The sequence below is a fragment of the Balaenoptera ricei genome, chromosome 17, assembly GCF_028023285.1.
Source record: "Balaenoptera ricei isolate mBalRic1 chromosome 17, mBalRic1.hap2, whole genome shotgun sequence".
In the NCBI taxonomy this organism is placed as follows: Eukaryota; Metazoa; Chordata; class Mammalia; order Artiodactyla; family Balaenopteridae; genus Balaenoptera; species Balaenoptera ricei.
This window is the reverse complement of record NC_082655.1, coordinates 8,173,651-8,192,404: the sequence shown is the minus strand read 5'-3', so window position 1 is coordinate 8,192,404 and position 18,754 is coordinate 8,173,651. Positions and strand designations below refer to the sequence as shown.

The window sequence follows — 18,754 nt, the reverse complement described above, 5'->3', positions numbered from 1 at the left end:
GACATGCTGGCCAAATGCATTTCAGACTGGCTGGCTTTGGGTCCCTCCCATGTCCTTCTTCCTCTTTCTCATGGTCCAGACCCAAAAGGGCAGTGGGCTATCCTGGCAGGACATGCTTGCTTAACTTAGGCGGAGGCAGGCAGATCTATAAATAGTAGGTGTTCTGCAAGCAGGCAGGCCGAGCTGTGAGCAACACAGAGATGGTGGCCAGTCCCAACGTTAAAGAGCCATGAGCCTCCAGACGTGGGATCCCCCATCTCCAGTTCTCCAAAAGTTGGAGGCAGAGGAAGTGTGGCAGGCTGAGTGAGGCCCGAGGGGGGCCGAAGGAGAGAGAAATGATCCCCAAAGAGGCGCAGGCCTGTGTCCAGCTCAGCAGAGAGGTCAGCTAGCTGGACATCGTGTTGATCAAACCAACAGCCGGGGCTGGCTCTCTGTGGCTGAGACAAGTGGACAAACCATGCCCGCGTTCAAATGCCCATTCTCGGCCCTCAAGATGCAGAGATGCACCCGGCCCAGGTGGCTTCTCAGTAAGTCCCCACAAAGGATGAATCTCACATTCCTGTTCCCCGTGGAGCTCCCCGGCCAACAGGGAAAACAGACACGCACACGGGCCATGCACCACAAGCAGTGGGGTCAGTGGGATGAAAGCCAGCCACACACACACACACACACACACACACACACACACACACACACACACACGGTGTTTTGGGGCACGTAGAGGGCAGAGCGGGGAAGGACTCCTGGAAGAGACAATGCTGGAATTGAGTTCTGAAGGAGAGAAGATTGAAGCAGGAAAGTAAAAGAAGGGTGTTCTAAGTGGAGGAGCAGAGCAGATGCAGACCGCAGAGTCCAAGTCCTGGAGACGGGAAAGTTACTTCATTAAGGGTGAACGTTATTTAGGGTGATGAGAACATAGGATGCATCTGCATCTAAGTCTGCATCTATAGCCACACCATTATCTATGCATCTGTAGTGTAAATGCTTGGCAGTTAGCTTTTTTGATTGTAATGTAAGTGCCTGACATTAAGCTTTTAATTGCCGAGGTATCTGATATTTGAAAGGCACCCATCTCGAATAAACATACTGCCACAGCTACACAACTACATAAAGAGCCAGGTGGCCTTACCCGTGAAGTTCCTCTTTCTAGAAAGCCCTGGGTAGCCTAGATAACTGACCTTTTGAGGGGCCTTGCTTCTCCCTTCCCACGCTTTAATTCTCGCTCTTCTGTTTTAAATCTGCCAGTAAAGAGTGACCCTGCAAAACACCAGGCCCCCAACCTTGGCCCCAGTAAATGCAGAACCCCAGGTCTGTGCACACCTCCACCTCCCTGTGCGGCTCCGGCCAATAACCCTTGGGTTTCTTTCGAAGTTCCCTGATGGCCTTTGCCGAGGTGCATCTTGCAATCATAATAAGAACCACAAGAACCAGAGAGCAGTGAGAAGGCCAGGGACCTGGGCGGGGTCTCCGGTGGTAGTGGCCTTTTCCGTCCTGCTATGGAATTTGGACTAGGTCCCGAGGCTGTAAGGGAAATGGTCACTGCAAGCTGGAAAGGCACAATTGGATACCCTTCAGGAACAAAGGCTATTGTAAATGCCCAAATGCTTATCAGCTGGGCCTGATTAGAATATAAATTAATCTTTTGAGGATGACTCCGTCTGTGGGTTTGGCTCCTAAAAGGACGTAGTAAACTTCCTTGCGTTGGGTGGATGCCCTCTTCCTGTGACACTGGTGTTGTCAAGGCCTCCGGGCCCGTTCGCAGCAGCTACCCCTGGGATGTCTGTCCTTTCACGGAAGAGATGTCTTTGCTGTAGCTGGACAGCTTTCCCTCCTACCCTCACAGCTCACACATGTCGCACCAGTGCGGCTCAGCTCTAATGTAATAGTAATAATAACACGGCTATAACTTATCCAGCATTGGCTATGGGCCAGGCACCATGCCCAGCTCTTACAATCATCGTCTCATTTAATTCTCACAACCCCTCGTAGGTGGGGTACTGTGATTGCCTCCTGTCTTATAGACCGGGAATCTGAGCCCCCGAGAAGCAAAATGCCTGCCCAAGAGCTGGAGAGGGACAGACGCCGGTGCCTGCCAGGCGGACCCCACTCCAGGGCCTTGAACTTGCTACAGCTTGCATGTCCCCGTGGGGTCCATCTCCCCTGGTGGGTGGGACTCGCCCCCTTTATCAAGAGAACAAAGCTCAGCAGGTTAAGGACGCACAGCTGGCAACCGGAGAGCTGTCCTGAAGCTTTTTCTTTGGAATCTAGGGCCCTTGCTTCCTCCCTTCCAGCCCGGCTGTCCACCGAGGCTGGATCTTTGAACATCCAGGGAGGAGGGCACTCCCTGCAGCTGTCGGGAGCCTGACCTTTTCTAGAAGATGGTAATGATGTGAGGTATGCCCGCTGACAACTGTGAAGAGCCACTCTGAAGTCCAGGAGGTCTGTGGGTCCCTGGTTCATTTTACAAATGAGGCAACAGGTGTTGGGCGGGGCTGGATCTGGGGCCGGGGACCCATCAGGGCCTCGGGAAGGTACACGTAGGGCAACAAAGAGGGAGAAAGCACAGACAGACTGTGCAACCAGAAGCCGGGCAATAAGTAATCAACAGGGGAGCAGAAACCATGCTTGAGTTTGTCACCGCCGTGTTCCCAGTACCAGGCGCGTAACAGGGTCTCAGTTAAAACCTACTGAATGGATGCGTGAACGAAACAAGCCGTTATAACCGCCATCCAGGAGAGGGTACAAAGGCTGAGAGGGGGGTCAAGCACTGCTAACGCTGTTGACAGTGTTATTTCTTATGTATCCCACCTTCGCACCTAATCAAAGCATTTCAGCGTGCTGGTAAGAACTCTTTGTATGGATCAAACGCTTATTAGCCCATTCTACGGATGTACTGTAGCCACTCTCCCATGCTGGCCCCTCCGGATGTTTCCAGAGTGTTGCTAGAAAAGAGTTAAGCAGCGAGGACCCTGGAGAGGCAATGTAGCAAGGGCACGGAGCCCTGGAGGCAGGCTATGTAGCTTGAAAGCCCGGCTCCTCCACTTACTAGCTGTGCATCTGTGAGTGAGGTACCTAACCACTCCGTGCCTTGGTCCCATCATCAGTAAAACAGGGAGAATGTCAGCAGCTGGCATGCAGGGTGGCTTCAGGGTTAAAGGTGTCAATATTGGGGGCTGTCAGGAGAGTGTATGAGCCCCGGTGCGCCCTCCGTAAGTGCTCACAGCCACTCCACCAGCACTTATGCTCCTGAAGGCCAGGCGATTCCACAGAACACTGTCCCGGAAGTGGGATCACAAGGTCGGCCTGCAGAACTTTAAGGAAAGCACCTTTGAAAATCTCAGCAGGGCTTCCCTGGTGGCGCAGTGGTTGAGAATCTGCCTGCTAATGCAGGGGACACGGGTTCGCGCCCTGGTTCTGGGAAGATCCCACATGCCGCGGAGCAACTAGACCCGTGAGCCACAACTACTGAGCCTGCGCGTCTGGAGCCTGTGCTCCGCAACAAGAGAGGCCGCGATAGTGAGAGGCCCGCGCACCGCGATGAAGAGTGGCCCCCGCTCGCCGCAACTAGAGAAAGCCCTCGCACAGAAACGAAGACCCAACATAGCAATCAAGCAATCAATCAATAAATTAAAAAAACTTAAAAAAAAAAAAAAAAAAAAAGAAAATCTCAGCAGTGCTAAGAGAAAAAGGGTCTTTAGCCCAAGAACAAGGGTTCGGGGGACCGAGAAGATGAGGCTGCCCTACCACCAGAATTCCAGAATTCCCACTGCCAGCCTTTCTGCCAAGTGTTCATCCAGCCTCCTGCAGGAAACAAACCCTCGTGCCCTCCCACCTCTCCCAGAGGAGGCCTGGGCCAGGCCAAGGAAGGGTAAGCACCAGGGGCCCTCAGTGGCTCCCCATTAGTCTAGTGCTTGCATTTTAAACTCCTAACCTTGTATTCTTCTTCTTAAAGAGAACTCCCAAATTGTATTAGCTTCAGGCGTCACAGAACTCAGAAGTGCATCTCGACATATCACTGATATGTTAATCCGTCTGTTTCTCCCACTAAATTATTAACATCTTGAAGACACAGCCCTTATCTTATTCTGTCACACCTCCAGTGTCGGCACAGTGCCGGGCACCTAGGTGTGTTTGCTGAATGAATGAATGAATGAATGAATGAGGGGATGAGAGGGAAAACACTCCGTGAACTGAAATCTGTTAATTTCACTCATTCCACTTGGATTCCCTCCTCAAAATCGCCCAGAACAAGTTAATCCTTTTCCACCTGACAGCCTCTCAGATATTCAAAAATGGCTCCTCTCTTTCAGGAAAACAACCCTCATTCCTGTAACGAGTGCTCTTTTCTTAAAGGTTATCAGCAACAGAAATTCCACCAGGCTTTCCACTGCTGTCCATTTTCATATCTAAAGACTGCCAGGCTGTGCTCTTAGCTACGCAGAATGCCTTGGCCTGCAGTCTGTCTGTGGCCCAGCTGATAACATTTATTTTGGGGGAGGAAATGCTTGAGTTCTGAGGGAGAGAGCCCACGCATGTGACTCTTCAGGCCTGAAAGGATGCACTGGAGAAGACAGGCCTGGCTCTGCAGGGGGCAGGCCACAGCCCCTGGAGGAGAGTAAATGAGTCCCCTGCCTGTCCTTTGATCGGCAGCCCCTGCTCTCCCCACCCTCACCGTTTGTTCTCTCCTATCAGCAGTGGGACGTGGTTCCATAAACATCTCCTCAGAGTGACCTTCCTGGACCACCACACTTACACTGTGATCTCCCCTGGGGTCCCCCCTGCCGGCCCCCCCATCCTGCTATTTTTTCCTGCTCACGGCCAATCCCTTCCTTTCCCCACTGTTTGCTAGGATGTGAACTCCCTAGGTCTTTGTCTGCCTAGAACAGTGTCTGGCACATAACAGATCTCAGAGATATTTGTTGATGCACAAATGACACTAGCATTTACCCACCGCACATTCTGCATATACTCTGCTGGGTGCTGGGGGTACAAATGTGTTCACGTTAACGCCTCTGTGTGTAAGTCGCTCGCCCGGGGAAAACTCCACTGCAAGAGAGGAAATGCCCTCTCCCCAGTTCCATAATCACACCTTCAACCTGATCAAGGTCTCTGCAAGCATTGGACAGCGGCCACATGCCACCCCCTACGGAAACACACACACACCGGCCATCACACACAGATGCACATTTCCACCACACGCATCTCTGCACACCCTGTTGTACGTTACGTGACTCCATCAGTGACACACACCGTAAGCACAGCTCCCTGGGTGTGAAGGAGGTAGCCGTCCACCCACGTATTTTGCCTTTCTTGCTGCTGGAGGGCCAGAGACCCCAGGTCCAGGTCCGTGGGGACAAACGCTCCCCCACCTTTTGCTCTTTTTTTTGTTCTGGGACAGTACTGTCTCCCACGGCCATCTGATCAAATGTCAACCAGCAGACAGGTACTCTCTGCAAGCTTGCCCTGTTCAGTAGCTGCATCACTTTGTACCAGTTAATGAGCTTTTCAGATTCTTGCTTCCTCCTCTGAACTTGGGCCAGTGGCATTTTGTGAGCAGTAACGGCAAGGAAAGTGTCTGAAATAGGACCCCATCCACGGTTAAATAAATGTGGTGGGCGGTGGAATTGACAATGGGGGCAGGATGACTCTTCAGCATCACTTAGATATGAATTTCAAGAACATTCTAGCATCACTGTGTGCCTCGTCTGGCTAAATCTCCTTCTGCATGCAGGAAAAGACACCTTGATCACTCCTCACGACTGGAAGAAGGCAGGACGGTTAGGACCCCCCAAGTGGGTGCCTTGTTTTCCTCTCTTCCTCCTTCCATCAACCACACAACTGGGGAGGTGCCCCGGCTCCGTCTGTGGGTTGCTCCCCAGGGTCCCCCGTGCACTGGCTCTCCCACCCCCACTGCTACTGTCAGCAGCTCCCACCCATCTTCCAGCTTGAAGACCATCTGTTCTCTGGGGCTTTCCCCAACCCTCTCCTGCTTGATTTATCTCAACTCTCAGCCAGAAAGATGGGTGGTGGTGTCCCCAGGGCACTAGTGGGGAAACTGACATGGCTTGGACACAGAGGGCAATTGCCCCAGACCTAACAAACAGTGGACCTGACCTCCCCCTGGTCCTTGCTGACCTCTCTGCCCCCTTGGCCTCCGGGTGAGAGGTGCCCTCGTGGCCTTCCTGTTGGCTACACTGACTTTGCCTTCAGAGGAGGGAGATGCTGACAGGCTGGGCAGCCTCCCCCGGGGCCTCCTGATGGGCACTGTTCTGTGTCCGCCAGAACTGGGAAGAATCGTGAAATACGCATGTGTTTGTCTTCTAGGCAACCACGGCCTAATTAAGGAGGCTTAACTATGTACTTTGGGACAAGATTTTGTGGATGAGGGGACAGAAGGAAGGAAGAAAAAGAAAGAAGGGAGAGTGAGAGGGAGGGAAGGAAGGAAGGCAGGGAGGGAGGGAGGGAAGAAGGAAGGAAGGAAGGGAGGGAAGAATCCTGTGCTGACCGTGAAAACCCTGGGCTGCAGGACATGCTGGCATCACACGGATTCTGTCCCTGGTGGATGTGACCCGAGTGCCACCATTGTGTCCTGTTTATAGCCCCCGAAATAGGGTTTAGTGAAGGAGGGACTTCATTCTTTTCAGCCTCTTATGTGATTCTCAGAACAATGTGAAGGGAGGGGGGGAGGAACGTGGATGGCGTGAGGTCAGACACTGGCAGGGCGGGGGTGGCTGGGAGGGGACCGGTCCCCACCCGGAGGGACACTTCCATGAGCCTCAGTGTTCTCAACTGTCGAAATACTGTTAACAAGAAGGACCGAAAAGCCCTGTTTAGAAGGTTAAACGAGTCCAGAATGTCCACTATTTCCTGGGCAGAAACTCGGGGAGGATAAAAGGGCAGAGAGATGGCAGAATTCACAAAAGCCAACCCTGACTTGCTCAGAGGGAGGTCTCAGGGAGACTGGGGGTCAGGGGGTGGTCTGGGAGGCAGAGGTGTAGACACGATGGGGGTCCCTAGAGGAGGGGGCCCGCCCAGTGGGGTCATCTAGGAGTCCTGGCACCCGGGTTCGTGCCTGCTGCCGTGTCCCCTGCTCTGGCGTGCAGATGGGCACCAGAAGCTCTAGGACACCCTGAGCTGCCCAAGTCAGGCGGAAAAGCCAGCGGTGAAAGTCGGCCATGGCAGCCTTGAACGAAGGGCTGGCTTCTCGCCCTGGCTCTACCTGCTAATGGGCTGAGGAATCACACGGGTCAGGCCTCCGTCTGAGCTGTCTTAGCAGTGAAATACAGGGCAGGGAATGGCTAAAATGTCATGTCCAAAGTCTCAGGTGGACCTCGTCTACCACTAGTGTCCAGGGGCCACACCATAGCTCCTTAAGCCAGCCAACTTTCCCAGCCTTAAATTTAGACAACTCCGGAGACCCCCACCCTACCACCTCCTCCAGGAAGTCCTCATGGTTGGAAGCTCTGTATGAGGAAGAGCTTTCTAATCCACAGAGGTGTCCAGAGGTCAGAGGGCCACTGTGTGGGGCAGAGATCTGGCTATCACTGGCAGCATTCAAGCAGAGGAGGAATAACCACACTGTAGAGTTGAAGTGAGGAAACTTCAGTGGGAAGCTGAGCAAGGGATTTCCTAACTCGAAAGATGATGATGATCGTAGCAGGTACTCAGCAGGCACTTTAAAGCAGGCACGCTGCAGGGCCCTGTTCTAAACACTTTCCAAGTATTAACTAATTTAGTACCCACCAGGAGGTAGGTACTATTATCATCCATATTTTATAGATGAGGCAATGGAGGCACAGAGAGGTTATGAAACACACTGAAGGCCACACAGCAAGGAAGTGGCAGAGCCAGTACTTCTATTGAGTGAATCAGTGAATGACTCTGTCGATAAATAATTGAAGTCTGGGAGAGGAAGGTTGAACAAGGGCGCTGCTAAGGATCTTTGCAAATGCTTGGATTTTACAATTCCTTCTGATTTCACGCTCTTTAAATGTGCAACCTTTGTAACTTGCTGTCATTTAATCGACTCACACACAACTTCCTCCCAGCCTCTCCCATAACGGTTACAGCTTATGTTCAGAGAAAAAGGGAAAACCCCTTTACTCCATCCCAGAGGCAGGTTCCCTCCCAATGATGCAGGGGTATTCTGATATTCCAAACTGTCCCCAGGGCCAGTACATTTTTTCTCCTTGTTTGGATGTTTGGCATTGTAGAGACATCAGTTTAATTTCTATAATCCTGTAGTTCACGAATGATTTTCACTTAGCTCAGTTTGTTCCCTTTCATAGGTTACAGACAGAAAAATAGAAGGGGCCCTTATGTTGGAACCAATTCTTCAAACCATTCTGAAAGGTGTGTTTTTCATTTGAAATTTCCCTCAGGTGGTGGTGCACAGCGCACTACCTTCTAATCTCTCCTTTTCGTTTTAATTTCCTTTTTTGCCAAAAGACTGAAGTTTAAAATTTAAGGACATGCTTCAGAAACACCCAGGAAACTCCCCACTAAGACATTCTTGTTGGTGGCAACTAACATGTTTCCCAAGCAACAGTTTTTATTCATCAAACTCTCCACCAGGTGGTAGGATTAACAGCGTTTTCAAGTAACAGGAACAACAAACACTTCTCTCCACTGTGAAGATGTTATTAAAAGGCAAGTTTTCAGTGTTGCAACAGCAACTTTTACTGTTCATTTTTCTTGAAGCAGATTGCCCGAGAGACACCTGTCTAGGGATCTGGGTAGGTTTCCACTCCCTGATGACAAACTTTATACCAAGCCTTCCTGCTCAGTCCTTCCTCAATCCCCAGGCACCATGGGGCTCTCTGAATTCAACTTATGCAGACAAGTCAAAGGATGAGTGCTTGCAATCAGCAATGCAGGGATCCACACGGAGATCTGAGAATCCAGCCAGACTATCGAGGGCTAAATAAACCCATCCAACCAGCCCCAAATGGTGAATCAGGGAAAAGGCTTGGAGCCCCAGGCCTCGGCAAATAGCATGTGGAGAAAAATTAGAACCTCCTTCCAAAAAGGATGTTACAGAACTTGGGTCCATTTGTCATGCCTGTCGGGTGGGATGGCACATGTCTTAGGCTACGGTTGGGAACAGATACCTGGTATGATGTGTTTCATAGCTGCACCTCTTGGGGCAGCTGCCCCCCTTCCTGGTTCCCCTGATCTAGAGACACAGGATGATCCTGGCAATCGCACAGCATGCTGCCGGAGATCTTGGGCTTCGGGCAGATATGGAACAATCATGAATTCTGGCTCTGCCGCTTTCTAGCTATGTGGCCTTGGGCAAGTGGCTTCACTTCTGTGAGCCTGTTTCCACATCAGTAAAATGGGTTAGGAAAAAAGTACAAAACAGTGATTTACAGGGCTGTTATAAAGACGAGGGATCTAATATTAAAGAAATGATCAGCTCTAACTGAGGAGGGAATGTGTACATCTTAGCTCAGTGGAGGTAGAAGTACTGATGGCAGGCCCTGAGCACAGGGGAACCCAGAGACCACCTATCACTAGGCTCCAAGGTTGAACTCTCGGGGTTTTCTAGAAAATCCAACAAGTGAAACTGTAGTCTTTGAAATCCTACTCAAGGACAGAACACACACAGTGACCTCTTTGCTCACTGACAGTTCATCACTTCACCCCCAAAAATGTGCAGGCAAGCTTCCCTGTTCCCAGACTGCCTGCAGGTTTCTTCTCTCCTCTTTCCTTTCTCCTAAACTCTATTCATGCAGTTGTTCTATGACTTTAACTCCATGTACTAGCTGACTCCCTCCCCTGGGAGAAAATCATTTACAGGCAAAATAATTAAATAGCAGGGAAATTATCTAGCAAAATGTCTGAGTTATTGGTTGACAGCTCCTTTCTGGAGGTTCCACTGTTATCTGCCTACCTGAGTCTCACCAGCAGAACCCCACCTTGATCCTCTAAGCCTCCCCTGGGGGTGGTACTCTCTGGCTTCCTAACAATGCTAAAGCTGGTTCTTGGCCAAGTCTGTTTCTGGTCCGGTTCATCCATACTTACTTTGCATGAACTGTAAATGGCAGTTGTGGTTGTTATGTGCTGCTGTGTTGTGTTATGTTGTGCTGTGTTGTATTGTGTTGTTATGATGATAAAATTTTGGTTCCCTAAGTTGACTCTAGGATCTAATGGGGATGCTGAGACTCAGTTTATGGGATTTTTTGCCACTGTTCTCAGACTCAGCCGAGTGGACGGAGGGAGAAGGGGGCGAGGTAGAGACAGCAAGGCCCTGAGGGGCCAAGATGAAGGGAGGTGGCTCCACCAAGGTCAGAGGCCATATCCTAAGCCCACGTGGACCTGCTCACCTGACTGACCTTCAGCTTCCTCACCTGTACCGTTCAAGGTGGGAAGGGTGGGTGGTGGGCGCTCCAAAGGGTGAGCGGAGGAAGATGTGTGATGGGGCTTCGAGGCGGCTGGAAGTGTGGGCTTATTCCTTCCCCAGGAGTCACCTACTTCCCATGAGGGTAATTCCAGGCACGCAGAAGATCTGGGTGTGGGCAACACCATGTGACCTTGGGTAAGTCTACAAAATGGGGAGGGCCCTGATCCCAGTGGAGCACACAGAAGAGACGAACGGAGGTCCAAAGAGGGTCAGATGCCAACGGCTGTGAGTGCGGAGGTGACCTGTCTTCATCTTGTCATGTCCTCGAGAGGCTCCAACAAGGAAGCCCTTGGCGTCTGGCTACTGGGAGCGCTCGCCTCTTGGTGACACAGGGATTGTGGGGGGCAGGCAGGACAGAGCCAGGTGGCAGAGTGTATCCTCCTGCCCCCTCCCTGCCAGGGGGAAGGGGGAGGCTCTTCCACAAGCTTCTATCAGCTCCTACTGCCGTGCTCTCCTGGTTCCTCTCGCCCATCCCTCCCTTTGCCTCCTCTGGGGGGGATGGGAATGGTGGGGCGTGGTCACTGGGCCCAGGTACTGCTACATCCCTTGCTGATTTCCCTAAATACTGCTCCCAGCTCTGTAAACACTCTTTACTAAACTCTCCACTCAATCTGAGTGTACATCTTTTCTACCGGAACACAAAATGATCTGAAGTTTAGAATACTTGCCACTGCACTGGGCACACACTAAACATTTAATAAGAAGTAGATGTTACTTAGTTTATAATCAAGAAGGCCTGTTCATCAGCCTCATCCTGTCTTGGGGGATTTATATTACCCTCTACTAGTTGAGGAAATGGAGATTCAGAGCTTAAGCGTGTGAATGAGAAATGCTGCCTGCCATATCAGCAAATAAAGGATGCTGCAGCCATCAAGCCACCACAGCCACCCCTGAGGGAACTCAGGATGGCAACAAACCCTCAGACCCTGCAGCCAGCCCTAAAGGTACATCCTGAGGGGGACTCAGGATGGGAAAGAACAGGATACCGGCCCTAGATAGCTGAGGTGCACATCAAAGGAATGATTTCAATGAGCCCAGACTCTTGCATCTTCCCATACACAGAAAAGTGCCAAATTCATTCACTTGAGATGTCTGGTTTTCTTTCATTAATGGTAATCTTTTGATGTTCGAACTACCTGGTCTTTGTGGCAAAAACCCCTCTATAGGGCTTCCCTGGTGGCGCAGTGGTTGAGAATCTGCCTGCCAATGCAGGGGACGCGGGTTCGAGCCCTGGTCTGGGAAGATCCCACATGCCGCAGAACAACTAGGCCCGTGAGCCACAACTACTGAGCCTGCGCGTCTGGAGCCTGTGCTCCGCAACAAGAGAGGCCGCGATAGTGAGAGGCCCGTGCACCGTGATGAAGAGCGGCCCCCGCTCGCCGCAACTAGAGAAAGCCCTCGCACAGAAACGAAGACCCAACACAGCCATAAATAAATAAATAAATAAATAATTAAATAATTAAAAAAAAAAAAATCCCTCTATATCCTGCTTCCCCCCTGACCTACTTGAAGCAGCCCCTCAGAGCTATCTGAGAAGCTGTCTCCCCGGCTTGAAGTCCTCAGGAAGTCCACCAAAAAAACCATAATTATCAACCTCGACTTTTAGGTTATGCCTTTTTTTTCCATCGACAAATGATGTCCCCAAGGTCACGGGCAGGAGGTGGAATAGGCTCAGGACTAGGGTGGAGCTCTTCTGAATCCTGGGCCAGGGGTCCCCCTAACGGGAGGAAATATCCTGACACCGGGGCCATCTCTCTGACACTTGTCCCTGGGTTGACCACTACAGAGTCCACTCCAGGTGCCTTCAACTTCGACACATGCCACACGGCCTGCTGACCTGCCACGCCACCTGAGCCAGGATAGGCTCTGGGCACAGGGTATCCCTCTCCCCCAACCCAGGTGCCACCGCTCCTGGGAACTCTCCGGGTCATGCCCGAGGGAAAAAGAAAACTTTAAAAGCTTACGCAACCTGCAGGAATGAGAAAATAATGCTACTACCCCAACCCAGCCATTCTGCCTTGCTGCTTCCAGGGTAGGTTTTTTTACCCACCATTGAACATTAAAGGCAGCCTAGGATTTCAAGTGTTTTTCCATGAGCTTTCCAAAACGTTCCACCTCCAGTCACCTCTTCTATTCCCACATGCTCTGTCCCGAGGCAGTATCTCCAGCCAGCAGCACTTCTTCTTAGAACCCTCTGGAACCAGACTGTTAACTGGGTCCCGGGAGGCTCTGGGAGCCCAGCCCCACAGGCAATAACCTCTCACGCATGACCTCGCTTCATCCTCATAGTGGCCCACTTCCTGGGGGGATAATCGCCCACCGGCATCTCAGATTTGGCCAACGGAGGTGCAGGGCTTGCCCGAGCTCACCCAGCTCGACCTGGGCGGCGTGATCCTGAAAACCTGGGCGCTTTCCCCCCACGCTGCCTGCTGTGCCATTTCACTGCACTCTCCCAAATCAGCTCCTCCAACCTGATACTCGTCTAAGGACGAGCAATAGAGAGAAAGCATCGAATTTTATTTTTTAAAGCCAAAGCAGCCACTGGCATTCTTACACGCCATCACTCTGAAGCCCAGAGCCTTTGGAGGATCGCCGAGTCCAGGGACCTGCACTCTGGCTGAGTAGCAACGGTGAATCCCACAGAAGCAAACCGGAGATCAGCGCAGGATTCGGGGGCCAAAGCACCGAACCCCTAAAATCCCCAGTTCCCTCCCCTCTGCTGAACCATGCACAAGAAACCTCTGGCCATTCTGTTATTTTACTTTATTTTTCTTGCGCACACAGGGCACACGCCACTTTGATTCGATACCAGTTCTATGCATTCAAGAAAATACTCTTGCTCTCCTGCAGTCTGACTTATGCCTGGAAGAATTCCCTAAGGTACCCATGGGTTGTCTCCTCAATGAATCCTTCCATGGGTCCTCCAGGTAGAGGAATCCCTTCTCTTCTCTGTTGAAACCCTGCTTCGGCCAGTGCATATTTCTGCTCTAGTGCAAACCCCACTGTAGAGTAACTCTTCATGTCCCCATGCACCTCCCCAGGACACTGTGACCTCTGGCGGGGTGGGGATGGAGGGGACAAGGACTGACCACATGTCCTTCCATCTCTATAGTTCTAGCACCTTGCATGGTGCCTGGGACACAATAAGTTCCTAATAAATGTTGGTTCAACCGAGACAGTCCAACCAGGTGGAACCAGAAGGTTGATAATGCTGACTCCCACGTACCTCCCCACCAACCAGTCAGAAGAGTGTCCGCCAGCTGATCACGCCCTCTTTGAACCATTACCATAAAACTTCTCACTACCCCCTCCAGGTTGGGACACATAGTTTTGAGGGCATTAGCCCGCTGTGACCCCCTTTGCCTGGCAAGGCAATAAAGCTATTCTTTTCTACTTCACCCAAAGCTCTGTCTCCGAGAGTTAATTCAGTGTCAGGGTACAGAGACCGGATTTAGCTTCATCTCCAAGGATATATTTGTCTCCAACAATGAAAAAGAGACATAAGTGTATGGAAATGAGTGGGCTTGGAGAAGGGGGAGCCCAGACAGCTAATCTATTTAAAGTTTGAGACCAGCCAGCGGTCTAGATCAGCTCTGTCACTGCAGGTCCCTGTGACCTCCCCACGGGGCCTCAGTATTTTTGCAAAAAATGAAAGAGTTAGTTGAACAAAATGATTTCTAAGAACATCTCAGCTCTTACAGTGGGAACCACCTAGGTCCCTGTGGTTCCTATTTGCAATATGCATCATTGGAGAGTCCGTACAGATGTCACCCCAGAGCCTGAAACTTCTGGGCCCTGTCTCCATACCCAATGCTGGAGAATTGCTGGAGAATAACTTTGCCAAGTGAGGGTGGGCTTCTCAAAGCTCCAGGAGTGAAAGGGGGTACACAATTGGCATGGGGTGGGCTAGGGTTGTCTGTGATGCCAGAGATGCCTGGAGCATTCTGAGGATGGAGCTGGAGGCAAAAGCACATGGGAGGGGGGCACTGTCTTCACAAAGAAAGGCTCTAATGGCCCCGAGGTGATGTCAGCAGAGCTCCACACCTCTCATTGCCCAGCGTGACACAGACCCAGAGCCTCAAACAGTCTGGGTGTCAAGTGGTCACATAACTGAGCGCTGGCCCTGGGGCTAGAACGCAGGCTCTTGCTGGGGCCCAAGGCTGGGCTCCTGGGGCCAAATTGAGCAGGAGAGAGCGCCCAGATCCTCCGCTCTGCAAGGGGGTTGGCAGTGCTGGAGGTTCCACAGGGTTCCATAACTGACCAAAGTGTATAGAAGCCTTATTCTAGAGTAATTCTTTGTGACCAGGCCAGCTCTTCCACCGGCCTGTGGCGTGTGTGTGCAGGTGCATACGGAGAACTCGCTGGGAATCCGTGTACGGACAAGGTAACTGGTCGATTTTATTTTTTGCTTTCTTGGCTGCTTTTTGTGGTATGGGAGGGGACCTAGGAGAGGATTAAGGTTTAGATCCTTCAAAGCAAAAGCCCTGTCCAAATATAATGCCTTTGAGTCAGCAACGGATTCAGACAGAGTTAACTGACCAGAAGATTAAGGGACCCCTTCCTATGGGGCTGCGGAGAGCTTGTCTCCAGGTGATGTTCCTGGGGCTGGTGGTGGAGAGAGGAGAGGGACACCCACCTGGCACAGAGTCCCACGCACCCGCGAGGCCCCAGGACCTCCGAGGAACCCTTAACCACTCGGCCCACCGATGGATCCAGCCCACCAAAGCTGGGGCACCGAAGGCTCCGACGACCAGTACTAGGCAGGTCCCCGACTTCAGGACTTCAGGTGCTGGTGAGCCCAGCCGGGGAGCGCCCGGCCTGTACCTCCAAAGTGGAAACAGTCCTGAAGTCAGCAGGAGGCTGCTTAAGAGCCAGCTTCCGTCTGCTGATAGAGCTTGCAGGAGCATAACCTTCAGCCCTTAAAGAAATTCCTCCGCCATCACTTCTGGCAACACTTCTTGTTTTCTTCTCTAACCCCAGTGCTCCAGGGGGGTGGTAAACCCCCAGCCAGCGGAGGGAAGTGAAGGTAAGACTCTGCTGGGGCCCAGGCCCTGGCCTTGCCCCAGCGCAGACCTAGACAGCAAATGCAGGCCTAGCACAACACAGGGACAGCATATTCCCACGCGTGTGGGATCGTTCAAAGGTCGGGAAAGGACCCCCTACTTATTCGGTCATGGAGTCAGCAAAATAAATTTCTCTTATCATGAAATTCCTTTCCCCCAGACTTGAAATCAAAGCATGCGAATATATACATACACATATGTAGTATGTGAACATACATATGTATATCTACTTATACACATACACTCACTCAATTACATATAATATTTATCTTGGGTAACATATTGGTAAGGTAAGAGCAATGACCCCATTTTACCCCCACTCCGCCCCCAGATCGGGGCATGTTATGGTGAACTCTCGGGTCGGTCTTTTCAGCTAACCGCAGGATTTCAGAAAAAGGCCGGGCCATGGTGTTTTGGGGGTAGGAACCGGAGGTGCAGGGAGCGACCCCAGGCACCCTGCCGCCGCACCCCTTCCAGCCTCGGAGCCAAGAGGCAATCTCCAGAGTAGTCGGCAGGGGGCAGTGCACCTTGCCTTTTCCGAACGTCGGGAACGCTCTCCCGCAGCTCCCGGGAAAGAAAACCTGGCGGCTTCGCCCCAGCGTCTAAGAAGAGCCCATCTTTGAGCCCAGCACGTAGTAGGTGCGCAAGGTACGTCTAGAAGCCAAAAGCGCTGGGCTGGGTAGATGGATGCGAAATGAATAGTAAACGTGGGGTGAAAGAGGCAAGGGACGTCCCGGCCTCTGCCAGCGCCTTCCCTCGAAGAGGTCTTTTCAGACAGCCTTCGTACCTACTGTGTGCCAGGCGCGACGGCTGTACAACCTCGTTCCCCGCCGACCTCATTTTCCCCGCTGGCGAGTACCGCCCCCCGCCACCTCAACACACACACACACACACACACGCGCACACACGCGCACACAGGCACACACACAGCCGCAGAGCGGGAGCGGGTGCTCGCTGTCTCCTTGGGGAACTATCTCTGCACAAATCCGCGTGGCGTGGGACCCGGGAAGGGGATGAGCCGGAAGAGGCGAGGAGTCCCCGGACGTGGGCGCGTGAAAACCCGGCGGATGCCTGATGCAGCGACGACGCCGCGAGCAGGTCACTGCCCTCAGGGTCAAAGCTGTCTCCCTCTGCGGAACACGCAGAACCCGCCCAGCCCCCAACCACACGCAGACTTCTGAGCGGGCACGTGTCCGCCAGCCCAGCGACCCCACCAAGCCCCGCGCGTGGAAGGTGCGGTTTGGGACCCTCGCGTGGGAGGGAGGAGAGACTCAGATCTCCGGCGGAAGAACAGAGCCCAGATGATCCCAACACCCTTCCCAGGAGACCAGGCCGCGGGATACAGGGAAGGCGCCCAGCTGGGGAGCAGCCTCAATCCCCACGTCAAGTTCAGCCGCGCTTCCTCCCGCAAGGTCAAGTTCAAACACACTCTCGCTTAGTGAAAAGAGGAGCTGGAAGTTGCGCCCCTGTCCCGATTCTGAATCAGGTTGTACCCCCATCAGGGCGCTCTGCCCGGTGGCACCGCTCCCTGCTCCTGCGCTCTCCCCAGGAGCGGCCCCTGCGCCGCGCGGGTCACACACCCGAGACGCAAACAAGTTGCTAACTTTTGTGAGATTATTTCGCAGCAGCTGCGGCGCCTACCGGGACTGGGGCGGACCCAGAGTTTCGAGTCGCCACGGGCACCACCCCCGCCACGCTCCCTTTCGCCCACCCTGCCCACCACGCCACGTCCAGCCGTCCTGTCCCGGGTGCCAACCTCCCCACCGTATCCAGAGCAATGCGGGCCTGCGGTGTCCCCGGGGGCGATGGCCACCTCCTCGATCTGCGCCTGCTCGCAGCGGATTTGGAAGCACGATCCGGATACCATCCCTCGGCCGCCCGACCGGATCACTGGGCGGCCTCCGCGCGCCCCAGCACCCCTGGTTCCGCTCTAAAGCGCCGGAGGGCGACCCCGCTGGCCACTCCGCCTTCTGGCGGCCCCCACCGGGGAGATGCCAGCCCGGCGCCGAGTGCAATGTCACTGGGGCCACCCCGGGGACCGCTGCCCCAGACCCGGTGTAGGCTCCCCGTTGAGCACCCAGCAGCTGCTTTTGAAACGGCTGTAAACCCCTGAGCCCGACCCTCTTCTGCGACCTCCTTCCTCTCCCAAAGACCCTGGCGACACCGCTGCTAAGGAAGGGGTCTGCCTACATCTGCCTTCCCCTCTCCCGGCACCTGAGGTCCTCAACCCACTTCCACCCTCCTGTCACACCCTCCTGGATCCTTCCCCACCACTTCTGTCCCCAGGCGCGGACAATCGCCCCTCCACTCGGAGAACACAAGCGAAACTGCCGGAGCCCCAACTCCGGTGGATGCAGCCCCCCGCGCACCCCCGGCTCCGCGCGCTCACTCACCGCGGCCGGAGACACGCGAAAGTTTCCTGGGCTTCGGGGGATGAGGGGATTCGGAGGAGAATCAAAAGGGGGTGTCCCGAACACTCGCCCCCTTCCCAGTTCACATCGCCCCTTTCTCCTCTCCTCCTCCTCTTCCTCTTCGTCCTCCTCTTCCTCCTCCCTCTGGTCTTTGTCTTTGCAAAGTGTCGAAACTGTCTGGCATAGTGGAGCTCCGCCGGCGGAGGCTGGAGCCGGGGAAGCGGGGAGGCGGGGTGAGGATGGGAGCGGTCTCGGGAACACCTTCCCCCGGGTGTAACGGGAGGGGGAGGCGGGCGGGCCGGGGAGGGGCCGGCCGCGGCCAGGAGCCGGGGCGCGCGCCGGAGCCGGGCGGGCGCCTCTCCTGCGCGTGGCCCTCCCCTTCCTCCGCCCAGCGCCCGCCCCTCGCGGCCCGGCGCTCTTCCCGCGTCACTCCCTCCTCCCGGACTCGGTCGGCTTTCCCCTAGCTCTGGGCTGCCTGCGAGCCGAATATAGAGCTCCGAGCCACGTGGACCGCTGTCGGCTCGGGCGCGGGGACCGGATCGCCGCCCCGAGAGGGGCTCTGCGGGGACGGCTCGGCGACACTTCGCGCCGGGGCCGCCGCCTTCAGGGTGGGAAGGCTGGGGAAGAGAGGCCAGGGGGCCCGGGGGATCAGCTCCGCGGAGGAGGTGACGGCGCCCTGCGAGAGGACGTGGCGGTGCTCTGAAGAGCCCGAGTCGGGTGCATGGTAGCGAGAAGGGGCCGATCCCCCCTGCTGGCGGCTGGGCAAAGCCACCCCCTTCCTCTAAGAGCGCGGGACTCGCGGTGGGATTTAGGGAGAGGGAGGGGAGGAGCGGGGCTAGGGAGCCGGTGAGGCTCGGGCGGGGGCCCAGATAAGA

The 18,754-nt window shown here is 54.0% G+C and overlaps 1 protein-coding gene across 3 annotated transcripts in view; it reads right to left on the bottom strand.

Moving 5' to 3' along the window:
• The window catches only part of ST3GAL1 (ST3 beta-galactoside alpha-2,3-sialyltransferase 1), an 85,807-nt gene extending 67,655 nt beyond the window's left edge, over window positions 1-18,152 (bottom strand). For all 3 annotated transcript variants that reach the window (XM_059901427.1, XM_059901426.1, XM_059901430.1), the window contains exon 1: window positions 17,862-18,152. The gene's annotated coding sequence lies outside the window, so the exon portion shown is untranslated. The remainder of the gene's footprint in view (window positions 1-17,861) is intronic.
• Window positions 18,153-18,754: the final 602 nt, after the last annotated feature.